Genomic DNA, 13232 nt, shown 5'->3' with positions numbered 1-13232 from the left:
GAGAGGGGGTAATTTCCCAATTGGCCCTTCCCTTTTCGTTTGGGCCTTCAATATTGCCCTATCTATTTAATTATTTTTTTAAGCTTGGCTTTGCAATTTATGCGCGTTTGCGAATTGATCTGCGTTTTAATGCGGTGTTGTGAGGACTGCTATATTTCCAGTTTAGACCCTCCTGTATTATCACGCCTCGCGCATAGGTCCTTTTTTTCGTATTTGCTCCATTTTCTTAATTTTCCCCTCTTGTTTTAGCTTAATTTCGATTGAGTCCTTTAGTTTATAGCCCTTTTGTGTGTTCCTAATTAATTATTTTTAACTTTAAGTCATGATTATTCCATTGTTGTAAATTGTTCTCTTTTAGCAACCGTAGTATCATGTTTTGTACATTTTAAATATTGGTTTCATTTATATTATTACATATACATATATATTATAATAATGTTAACCTACTTTTATGCATAATGGCTTTGGACTCTATAAATATATCATTGCATTTCAACATTTTTTTTAACATGCTTTATATATGTTTTACATTGAATTTAAACTATTTTGTATCCATGGATATTAGTGCATGCTTTTGATTCATATAAGTTAATTGAGTATGTATATACATTATCTATAAATATGCATGTACTTACTCTTAGACACGTATATTTATATATTAATATATTTGTTATCTTAATAGATTTCTTATCTTAAAATACTTTTTATTTTATGATTTATTAAATAATCTCTTCATATACATATGAAATAATTCTTGGAAACTTCATTTTTCTTGTATACTTATAAAATCATTATTTTTGGGGTGTATTTATATATCAAATCATTTTTGTGTTTTACATATAGCTTATTATCTAAATATTTTGATATAAGTGCATACGATAACTCTTAGAATATTTTAAAATTTACATATGTACTAATTTTGATCTCATTCTTTTATAAATTTACATGTACATTTCATTTTTAAAATCTATTTTGGACCTCATGTTTTTGTTGATTATTCTTTTATAAATTTAAAATCTAGCTTCACGATTATTTAAAATTCTTCAAAACGAAGACGAAATTTGATGTTTGGCAATTCGCGGAATCGTGCCCTAACGTGTTGGGTTGTAATTTCGCATTTGCTCAAAATAATCGAATTTCCCTTCGAAATTCCATTCATATCTTTTAAAATCCCTTAAACGAAGATGAGATTTGATGTTTGGCAATTCGCGGAATCGTGCCCTGACATGTTGGGTTGCGATTTTGCATTTGCTCAAAATAATCGAATATCACTTTAAAATTTCGCTCGTGTCTTTTAAAATCCCTAAAACGAAGGCGATATCTGGTATTTGGCAATTCGTGGGATCGTGCCCTAACGTGTTGGGTAGTAATTTCTCGATTGTTTAAAATAATCAAATACCCCTTCAAAATTTCACTCGGCTCTTCTAAAAATCCTTTAAAACGAGGGCAATACTCGATGTTCGATAATTCGGGAATCATGCCTTATCATGCTGGGTTGTGATTTCTCGTTTGTTCAAAACAATCGAGTATTCCTTTAGGTCTTTATTCATAATTATTAAAAACCTTTCAAAAAGAAGGTGTTGTTCGATGTTTGGCAATTTGAGAATAGAGCCCTATCGTGCTGGGTTGCGCTTTTTCATTTGCTCAAAACCATCAAAGATCCCTTCGGGATTTCACCCTTATTTTCTAAGGTAAGGCAATGGACAATGTTTGGAAATTCGAGGAATCGTGCCCTACTGTGCTGGGTTTCGATTTTTCGTTGGACCAAACAGTTGGGCATCCTTTTGTTAATTTCAAATTGTAGACTTTGGACGTCAAAACAAGAAGATTTTGGTAACCCACTCAGGTTATTTAAACGTTATTGATAAGAACCACATTTCAAAAACAATTTTTTAAGCTTTGACATAAGGACAGTATTTAATCGATTTGGTACCAATTTTGGGCGTAGTGAGGGTGCTAATCCTTCCTCATGCGTAACCGACTCCCGAACCCATTTTCTCACATTTTCGTAAGACCAAAATTGCATTTTAATAAACCAAAAATGTTTTATTAAATTAACCTTATCTTTTAAGTGATCCGATCACACTAAAATAGAAGAACGATGGCGACTCCATATTTCTATTTTCTAAAAAGTCGATCCCCCTCGTATTTTCATCAAATTTAAAATATTAATTTTTTTTAATCGAGTGATGGTTTCGACAGGTTGGCGACTCCACTGGGGAATGAACTTGAGAGTCGAGCCATAAAAATCGATTATTTACTATCCTTTTGTTAAAATACCAAAAATTTTGTAACACCCCTTACCCGAGACCGTTGCCGGAGTCGAGCACAAGGCACTACTAAACTTATTTGAGCACTTAACCAAATTTAGATAATTTATATAATACTTTTCAGACAAGCTGTCCAACTGTGTCATAGTTGCTAAATAATTTATATCTCGAGTTATAAAACTCGAAATCCAAATCCGTAAATTTTTCTGAATTTATACTCATATATCTACTTACTAATTTTTTCTAGAATTTTTGTCAAGCCAATTAGTACAGTTTATTATTTAAAATCTCCCTGTTTCAGGGTTTGACTACTCTGACCTTTGTGTATTACGAATCAGATATCTCTCTGTACAGAGCTTCAATGACTATGCCGTTTGTCTCTAATAAAACTAGACTCAATAAGGAATCTGTACATATAAAGTATGACTTCTAATTATCTTTGTAAAATTTATGGTGAATCTCCAAAGTCAGAACAGGGGATCCAGAAATTGCTCTGGCCCTGTTTCACAAAAATTTAAACATCTCATAAAATATAGCTCATATACCTGTTTTGCTTCTTCCATATGAAAATAGACTCATCAAGATTCGATTCCATAATTTATTCATTATTTAATTCCATTTCTACTATTTTTAGTGATTTTTCAAAGTCAAACTACTGCTACTTACGAAAACTATTTTAGTACAAATATTGTTAACTAATTTATAACATCTTTACTTCAATTCATTCAAACTCTATACATGCCATATAAATCTTTAAACATAAAACAAAAACTAAAACTACCGGAATTGATCTGAATAGTGTGCCCTGTTGTGTTGATCCGATCTACCCACTTCACTTCAAGTCAATCTACATAAAAATATTAAACACACACAAGTAAGCTTATTGAAGCTTAGTAAGCTCATAGGCATATAAATATTCTCTATAAATTTCACTCGGCTCTTCTAAAAATCCTTTAAAACGAGGGCAATACTCGATGTTCGATAATTCGGGAATCATGCCTTATCATGCTGGGTTGTGATTTCTCGTTTGTTCAAAACAATCGAGTATTCCTTTAGGTCTTTATTCATAATTATTAAAAACCTTTCAAAAAGAAGGTGTTGTTCGATGTTTGGCAATTTGAGAATAGAGCCCTATCGTGCTGGGTTGCGCTTTTTCATTTGCTCAAAACCATCAAAGATCCCTTCGGGATTTCACCCTTATTTTCTAAGGTAAGGCAATGGACAATGTTTGGAAATTCGAGGAATCGTGCCCTACTGTGCTGGGTTTCGATTTTTCGTTGGACCAAACAGTTGGGCATCCTTTTGTTAATTTCAAATTGTAGACTTTCGGACGTCAAAACAAGAAGATTTTGGTAACCCACTCGGGTTATTTAAACGTTATTGATAAGAACCACATTTCAAAAACAATTTTTTAAGCTTTGACATAAGGACAGTATTTAATCGATTTGGTACCAATTTTGGGCGTAGTGAGGGTGCTAATCCTTCCTCATGCGTAACCGACTCCCGAACCCATTTTCTCACATTTTCGTAAGACCAAAATTGCATTTTAATAAACCAAAAATGTTTTATTAAATTAACCTTATCTTTTAAGTGATCCGATCACACTAAAATAGAAGAACGATGGCGACTCCATATTTCTATTTTCTAAAAAGTCGATCCCCCTCGTATTTTCATCAAATTTAAAATATTAATTTTTTTTAATCGAGTGATGGTTTCGACAGGTTGGCGACTCCACTGGGGAATGAACTTGAGAGTCGAGCCATAAAAATCGATTATTTACTATCCTTTTGTTAAAATACCAAAAATTTTGTAACACCCCTTACCCGAGACCGTTGCCGGAGTCAAGCACAAGGCACTACTAAACTTATTTGAGCACTTAACCAAATTTAGATAATTTATATAATACTTTTCAGACAAGCTGTCCAACTGTGTCATAGTTGCTAAATAATTTATATCTCGAGTTATAAAACTCGAAATCCAAATCCGTAAATTTTTTCTGAATTTATACTCATATATCTACTTACTAATTTTTTTCTAGAATTTTTTGTCAAGCCAATTAGTACAGTTTATTATTTAAAATCTCCCCTGTTTCAGGGTTTGACTACTCTGACCTTTGTGTATTACGAATCAGATATCTCTCTGTACAGAGCTTCAATGACTATGCCGTTTGTCTCTAATAAAACTAGACTCAATAAGGAATCTGTACATATAAAGTATGACTTCTAATTATCTTTGTAAAATTTATGGTGAATCTCCAAAGTCAGAACAGGGGATCCAGAAATTGCTCTGGCCCTGTTTCACAAAAATTTAAACATCTCATAAAATATAGCTCATATACCTGTTTTGCTTCTTCCATATGAAAATAGACTCATCAAGATTCGATTCCATAATTTATTCATTATTTAATTCCATTTCTACTATTTTTAGTGATTTTTCAAAGTCAAACTACTGCTACTTACCGAAAACTATTTTAGTACAAATATTGTTAACTAATTTATAACATCTTTACTTCAATTCATTCAAACTCTATACATGCCATATAAATCTTTAAACATAAAACAAAAACTAAAACTACCGGAATTGATCTGAATAGTGTGCCCTGTTGTGTTGATCCGATCTACCCACTTCACTTCAAGTCAATCTACATAAAAATATTAAACACACACAAGTAAGCTTATTGAAGCTTAGTAAGCTCATAGGCATATAAACACAAATCATATCAAATATCGTACACAATCATATATCTATTAGTTTAACTATTTCATCCTCCAAATCACAATTTCATTAATAACTCATTGGAATAATTTCCATATGGCAACTCACAATTTAACTCCCTTAGGCCCATTTCTCATTTACTTCATTGTCAAATTAGGGAACAATAAGGAATTGAGTGCTTCATTATCACATTGCCATAGTAAACCATGGACTTTCACATTGATACGCATCACACACAAGCCATAGCCTTGCCATGGTCTTACACGGTTCACATATCATACCGAAGCCATATCCGGACATGGTCTTATACGGAATCACATTATCACATTATACCGATGCCATAGCCCAACTATGGTCTTATCTGAGTCACATTATCACATTGCACCGACGCCATAGCCCAGCTATGGTCTTAAACGGGCACACTTGTCACATATGTTTCATCAACTCATCGAGGTCACGAATAGAAGCACTCAAATCCATTATTCCTACTAATTTGTACTTTTAGTTACACATTATTCATTAGTTAATGCAAATTGATAGTATTCATCAACAATAAAATACTTTAACAATCATAATATTTTCATATCAAAACATTAAACTTTGCCATATGAACTTACGGACTAATTTGTAAAAGTCGAGAAATTAGGGACTATTCTTGAATTTTCGCCTTTCCACGATTCGATTCGTTTTCTTGATCTATAATTATAAAATCATTCCTTCATTAGCATCCATTTCAATTCTATTTCACTTCACAATTTATGCTGTTCAAATTTCAAAATTGCACTTTTACCCCAAAATTTACAATTTTCACAATTTAGTCCTTCTCAATTCACCCATCAATTGAACTAATTTTTCTCAATTAACACTTTATTTTATCATTATAAACTATTTCAAAACCTTTTATATTCTTAATTTCAACAGAAACCTTCAATTCACAACTTTTTCACAATTAGGTCCTAAATATCATTTCCTATCAAAATCACTTAATAAAACCACCTTAATATAAAATTAGAACTTAAATTTCATAATAATTCATCATAAAATTCCCTTATCCATCCAGGGTAACTTCCAATTTCACCCATAAAATCAAAAACTAATGAATTCTACAAGTGGACCTAATTGTAAAAGTCATAAAACATAAAATTATCAAGAAAAGTAAGAATTAAACTCACATGATGTAAAATATGAAAACCAGCTTTCTCCAGACCTTCTATGGCGTTTTAGCTAAGAAAATATGAAGAAATGTCTAGATTTTTCAATTACATCATTATTTAACTATTAACTTTTATGCTATTTCCAATTTTGCCCCTTGTTCACATTGTTTTCTTGCTTATTTCATACCCAAACTGTCCAGCCATTAACCTTTGGGTCTAATTGCTGTTTAAATCCATCTTTTTAAATACTTAAGCTATTTACTCACAATTTAACAAATTTTGCGCTATTTTCAATTTAGTCCTTTTAATTAATTAGCCATCCAAACGTTAAAATTTTCTAACTAAACTTTAATACTAACTCAATGACACTCCATAAATATTTATAAAAATATTTATAGCTCAATTTTCAACTTTGAGGTCTCGATACCTCATTTTTGACCCGCTTGACCTAATAAATTCTTTTAATTCACTAATTTCACCATTTCACAAATTCTTCTAAATTCTTACTTGACTCATAAATATTAAATTACTATCTTGTTCAATCTTATTTGTCGAATTTAGTGATCTCAAATCACCATTTCCGACACCACTTGAAAATTAGTAGTTATAACTCTCCCCTTTAAAATTTCGTCCTCGAAATTTGTTACACAACAATTTGGATATTGTGATCTCATTGACTCCTCTGTTTCCCAGGTTGCCTCCTCCAATCCATGTCAATGCCATAACACTTTTACTAACGGTACTCGTTTATTCCGTAGTTCTTTAACTTCCCGAGCTAATACTTTCACTGGTTCCTCCGAATAAGTCATATCTAATTGTAGCTCTATCTCAGTATGAGGAATCACATGTGAAGGGTCTGATCTATATCGTCTCAACATAGATACATGAAATACATTATGGATCTTCTCAAGTTTTGGAGGCAAGGCCAATCTATAAGCTACCGGACCGATCCTCTCAATGATTTCGTATGGTCCGATAAATCGTGGACTAAGCTTTCCTTTTCTACTAAACCGTAAAACTTTCTTCCACGGAGAAACTTTCAAGAACACACGATCACCCACATTGAACTCTATATCTCTTCTTTTCAAATCTGCATACGACTTTTGACGATCGGAAGCAGCTTTCAAACTTTCCCGAATAATCTGAACTTTCTCTTTAGTTTCCCGAATTAAATCCACTCCGACTAATTTCGATTCACTTAATTTTGACCAATACAACGGGGTTCTGCACTTCCTTCCATACAGAGCTTCAAACGGTGCCATTTTGATACTAGCTTGATAACTGTTATTATAAGCAAATTCAGCTAAAGGTAAGTACCTTTCCCAGCTGCCACTGAACTCGAGTATACAACACCTTAACATATCTTCCAAAATCTGAATCACTCGCTCTGATTGTCCATCTGTCTGAGGGTGAAAAGCTGTACTAAATTTTAACTTAGTACCTAAAGCTTCCTGTAGTTTATTCCAAAATCTCGAAGTAAACCTCGGATCTCGATCAGAAATAATTGATGTCGGCACCCCATGTAATCTCACAATTTCTGACACATATAATTCCGCTAACTTATCAAGTGAAAAATCTGTTACGACGGAATAAAATGCTACCGATTTAGTTAATCTGCTACTATCACCCAAATCGAATCTTTTTCTTGAGTCACCGCAATCCAGATACAAAATCCATCGTCACATGTTCCCACTTCCATTCGGAATCATTACGGGTTGTAACAAACCAGTAGGCACTTGATGTTCAGCTTTTACCGTTGATGATTAAACATTTTGCCACAAATTCACAAATTTCCGTTTCATACCGTGCCACCAATACATTTTTTCAAATCACAATACATCTTCGTACTACCGGATGAATCGAGTACATACTACTATGAGCCTCGATAAGATATCCTTATTCAATTCTAGATTATTCGGGACACAAATTCTATTACGATGGTATAACATACCACTATTATCAATAGAGTAATCTAAGTTCAAATTATCCCGAACCATTTGTCGTTTCAACACCAACTTCGGATCTTCATCTTACAATTCCGAATTCGTTGAAAGAATACTGGTTTTGTCTTTAATTCAACTAATATAGAACCATTTTCATTAACAGACAAATGAGCATTTAACGCCCGAAGAGCAAATAATGATGATTTCCGACTAAGTGCATCTGCCACTACATTTGCCTTACCCGGATGATAATCAATGATAAGATCGTAATCTTTCAACAGCTCTAACCATCGCCTCTGTCTCAAATTCAGCTCTTTCTGCGACATTAAATATTTCAAACTTTTATGGTCTGTATACACATAACATTTCTCTCCATATAGGTAGTGTCTCCAAATTTTTAAAGCAAATACTATGGCAGCTAACTCAAGATCATGTGTAGGGTAGTTCCTCTCATGTGGTTTCAACTGTCGAGAAGCATATGCTACAACTTTTCCTGACTGCATCAATACACAACCTAAACCATTCAGAGACGCATCACTATATACTACATATGGCACACGATTCAGTTGAGTTAACACCGAGCCTCTGTCAACATTTTCTTTAATTGATCAAAACTTTGTTGGCACTCATCGAGACCATACAAACTCAACATTCTTCGTAATAATTTAGTTATCGGTGAAGCAATCGGTGAAAAATCTTTCACAAATCGACGATAGTAACCACTAATCCAAGGAAACTTCGCACTTAGTAACATTCTTTGGAGTTTTCCAATTAATCACCGTGACACCTTACTCGGATCTACCCGTATACCATCAATCGACACAATGTGACCCAAGAATCCCACTTCATGAAGCCAAAATTCACATTTACTAAATTTTGCATATAACTGTTTTTCCTTAATATCTGCAGATACAATTCTCAAGTCTTGAGCATGCTCGATTCGTCTTTGAATAGATCAATATATCGTCAATAAACACAACCACAAATCTATCTAGGTAAGATGGAAAATTCGATTCATTAAATCCATAAAAGCGGCGGGAGCATTTGTCAAACCGAATGGCATAACTAAGAACTCGTAATGACCATACCGAGTTCTAAAAGTCGCTTTTTCGGTACATCACATTCCTTTACCTTTAATCGATAATACCCAGATCGAGATCTATTTTTGAAAACATCTTGTAGCATCCTTAAGTGATCGAATAAATCATCAATACGAGGCAAAGGATATTTATTTTTAATTGTTACCTTATTCACCGCTCACGTAATCTATGCACGACCTCAATGAACCATCCTTCTTTTTCACAAATAAGACAGTGCACCCACGGCGACATACTCGGTCCGATAAACCCTTTGTCTAATGACTCTTGCAATCTGCTTTTAACTCTCTTAATTCTGCTGGAGCCATTCTATACGGTGTCACCGATATGGGAGCTGTTCAAAAGCACATCTATCACGAACTCAACTTCTATCGGTGGTAACCACGGTAATTCTTCAGAAATACATCCATGAATTCATTTACAATAGATAGTTGCTCTAACTTTGATTCGAACTTGAGTATCAAGAATATAGGCTAAATAAGCCTCATTTCCTTTACGTAACAATTTCGAAAGCGGACATAAAGGAAATCATTCTAACCATGTCATCCAAATTTCCAGACTCAACCAAAATAATGTCTCTGTTTGACATTTCAAACTAATTCGCTTTTCTCGACAATTCACTATTGCGTCATGTTTCATTAACCACCCATGCCCAAGATAACATCAAATTCCGAAAGGGTAGCAAGATCAAATCGGGGAAATCACGACCTTAACTTTCAAAGGGATGGTTATGACATATTAAATTAACTACCACACTTTGACCTAACGGATTTGTAACTTGTACATCATAATCGATGAGGCTCAACAAATAAGTTCTTTTCAGATGCTAACATAGTGCAAATATATGAATGAGTAGTCCCAGGGTCTATTAAAGCATACACAGGAACATCATAAAGATAGAAAGTACCAGCAATTACATCTGGAGCTGTTGCTTCTTCTCTCGCTCGAATGGCATAAGTACGAGCAGGAGCCCTAACTTCTGATCGGCTAGCAGGATCTTTCATACCCGAACGAGTAGCCCTCAGAAGAATCGCTTCCGACCGAGCGTCTTCCTTTTGAGGAAGAATTTTCGGTTTCTCCTCTGCTCCACTTCTTCTACTTTTAATTGGGGACAATCACGAATAAAGTGATCGGTGGCCCCACATTTATAACAAGCCCTAATTTACTTCTACATTCACCGGGTGACTTCTTCCACAATGTTGACACTTGGGCCTTTGGGTATTTTGTACACTACCCACACTAACAAAGCAGTCTGTCGGATGCTTTGTAATCGATTGTCTTGGCCTACTTTTTCCTGATCTTTCGGTAATCAAGTGGCTCGATTGAATTCCTCTTTAGATTTCTTCACTGGTAAAGCCGAAAATGACTTAGATGCACTTCTTTTGAAAGATTCTTTACTTCTTCTATCTCGTTGCATCTTTTTATTATATACTTCTTCAAGCTTCGAGCACGATCGATAGAACAACAAATTCTCGTATCTCAATGCCCCTATCATCATTTTAATCTCATCATTAAGCCCTTCTTCAAATCGATACACATTTCTTCTTCATGGGTACTATATCTCGAGCATATTTGCTCGATAAACAAATTCTCTTTCATATTCAGCCAACGACTTGTTTCCTTTCGCAAGTCGAGAAATTCTCTTTTCTTCTTATCCGGATATCTTCTACCGACATATTTCTTCTTAAATTCATTTTGAAAAATTCCCAAGTGATCTTCTCAAATTAAGACAACAGCTTCTATTGTTTCCCACCAGTTATAAGCTTCTTCTTTCAATAATGACACGGTACATATTAAGTAATCATCTGGTGAGCTCGCCATTTGCTTAAAAACCCTCATTATACTTTGTAACCAATATTCAGCTTTAACGGGGTCATCGTCTGTTCTTCCCCGAAATTCTTCACCCCATGTTTTCTCGAGCTTTTCAAATGGAGAACGTTTGCGATTCGGTTGTCGAGGAGGTGGAGGAGCAACTGGGGTACTACAGATGTTGAGATAGGGGGAGGAGGTTGCAGAGTCTGATTTCTTTCTCGCACATTCTCATTATACCACTGATTCATGAATCCATAAATCATATTTTTGAGTTCTTGTTCTCGCATCAATGAAATCGAGCTTCACTACTTGTTCCTTGTTCGAGATTTGTACTCGCTATTAACTTCTTCTTGCTCGGTTTGTTCGGTCTATCGATATCTTTTCAAATCAAGATAATCTATAATAAAAACAAGGATTAGATCGGATCATACACAAGACACCATCACATTTATATGGCATGTAATTCTAGACACTTTTCACATCATACATATTTCGAGAATCGGCTAAACTGAAGCTCTGATACCAATAAATGTAACGCCCCTTACCCGAGACCGTTGCCGGAGTCGAGCACAAGGCACTACTAAACTTATTTGAGCACTTAACCAAATTTAGATAATTTATATAATACTTTTCAGACAAGCTGTCCAACTGTGTCATAGTTGCTAAATAATTCATATCTCGAGTTATAAAACTCGAAATCCAAATCCGTAAATTTTTTATGAATTTATACTCATATATCTACTTACCAATTTTTTTATAGAATTTTTGGTCAATCCAATTAGTACAGTTTATTATTTAAAATCTCCCCTGTTTCAGGGTTTGACTACTCTGACCTTTGTGTATTACGAATCAGATATCTCTCTGTACAGAGCTTCAATGACTATGCCGTTTGTCTCTAATAAAACTAGACTCAATAAGGAATCTTTACATATAAAGTATGACTTCTAATTATCTTTGTAAAATTTATGGTGAATTTCCAAAGTCAGAACAGGGGATCTAGAAATCGCTCTGGCCCTGTTTCACAAAAATTTAAACATCTCATAAAATATAGCTCATATACCTATTTTGCTTCTTCCATATGAAAATAGACTCATCAAGATTCGATTTCATAATTTATTCATTATTTAATTCCATTTCTACTATTTTTAGTGATTTTTCAAAGTCAAACTACTGTTACTTACCGAAAACTATTTTAGTACAAATATTGTTAACTAATTTATAACATCTTTACTTCAATTCATTCAAACTCTATACATGCCATATAAATCTTTAAACATAAAACAAAAACTAAAACTACCGGAATTGATCTGAATAGTGTGCCCTGTTGTGTTGATCCGATCTACCCACTTCACTTCAAGTCAATCTACATAAAATATTAAACACACACAAGTAAGCTTATTGAAGCTTAGTAAGCTCATAGGCATATAAACACAAATCATATCAAATATCGTACACAATCATATATCTATTAGTTTAACTATTTCATCCTCCAAGTCACAATTTCATTAATAACTCATTGGAATAATTTCCATATGGCAACTCACAATTTAACTCCCTTAGGCCCATTTCTCATTTACTTCATTGTCAAATTAGGGAACAATAAGGGAATTGAGTGCTTCATTATCACATTGCCATAGTAAACCATGGACTTTCACATTGATACGCATCACACACCGAAGCCATAGCCTTGCCATGGTCTTACACGGTTCACATATCATACTGAAGCCATATCCCAGACATGGTCTTATACGGAATCACATTATCACATTATACCGATGCCATAGCCCAGCTATGGTCTTATACGGAGTCACATTATCACATTGCACCGATGCCATAGCCCAGCTATGGTCTTAAACGGGCACACTTGTCACATATGTTTCAATCAACTCATCGAGGTCACAGAATAGAAGCACTCAAATCCATTGTTCCTACTAATTTGTACTTTTAGTTACACATTATTCATTAGTTAATGCAAATTGATAGTATTCATCAACAATAAAATACTTTAACAATCATAATATTTTCATATCAAAACATTAAACTTTGCCATATGAACTTACGGACTAATTTGTAAAAGTCGAGAAATTCGTGGACTATTCTTGAATTTTCGCCTTTCCACGATTCGATTCGTTTTCTTGATCTATAATTATAAAATCATTCCTTCATTAGCATCCATTTCAATTCTATTTCACTTCACAATTTATGCTGTTCAAATTTTGAAATTGCACTTTTACCCCAAAA

The 13232-nt window shown here is 34.0% G+C and overlaps 1 long non-coding RNA gene across 1 annotated transcript in view; it reads right to left on the bottom strand.

Annotated features, from left to right (window-relative positions):
* The window catches only part of LOC128285357 (uncharacterized), a 73750-nt gene extending 63594 nt beyond the window's left edge, over window positions 1-10156 (bottom strand). The window contains exon 1 of the long non-coding RNA XR_008275870.1: window positions 10087-10156. This is a non-coding gene — a long non-coding RNA (uncharacterized LOC128285357). The remainder of the gene's footprint in view (window positions 1-10086) is intronic.
* Window positions 10157-13232: the final 3076 nt, after the last annotated feature.

Source organism: Gossypium arboreum, chromosome 12 (genome assembly GCF_025698485.1).
Source record: "Gossypium arboreum isolate Shixiya-1 chromosome 12, ASM2569848v2, whole genome shotgun sequence".
Taxonomy (NCBI): domain Eukaryota; kingdom Viridiplantae; phylum Streptophyta; class Magnoliopsida; order Malvales; family Malvaceae; genus Gossypium; species Gossypium arboreum.
The sequence above is the reverse complement of the archived record's forward strand: the minus strand, read 5'-3'. Positions and strand labels throughout refer to the sequence as shown.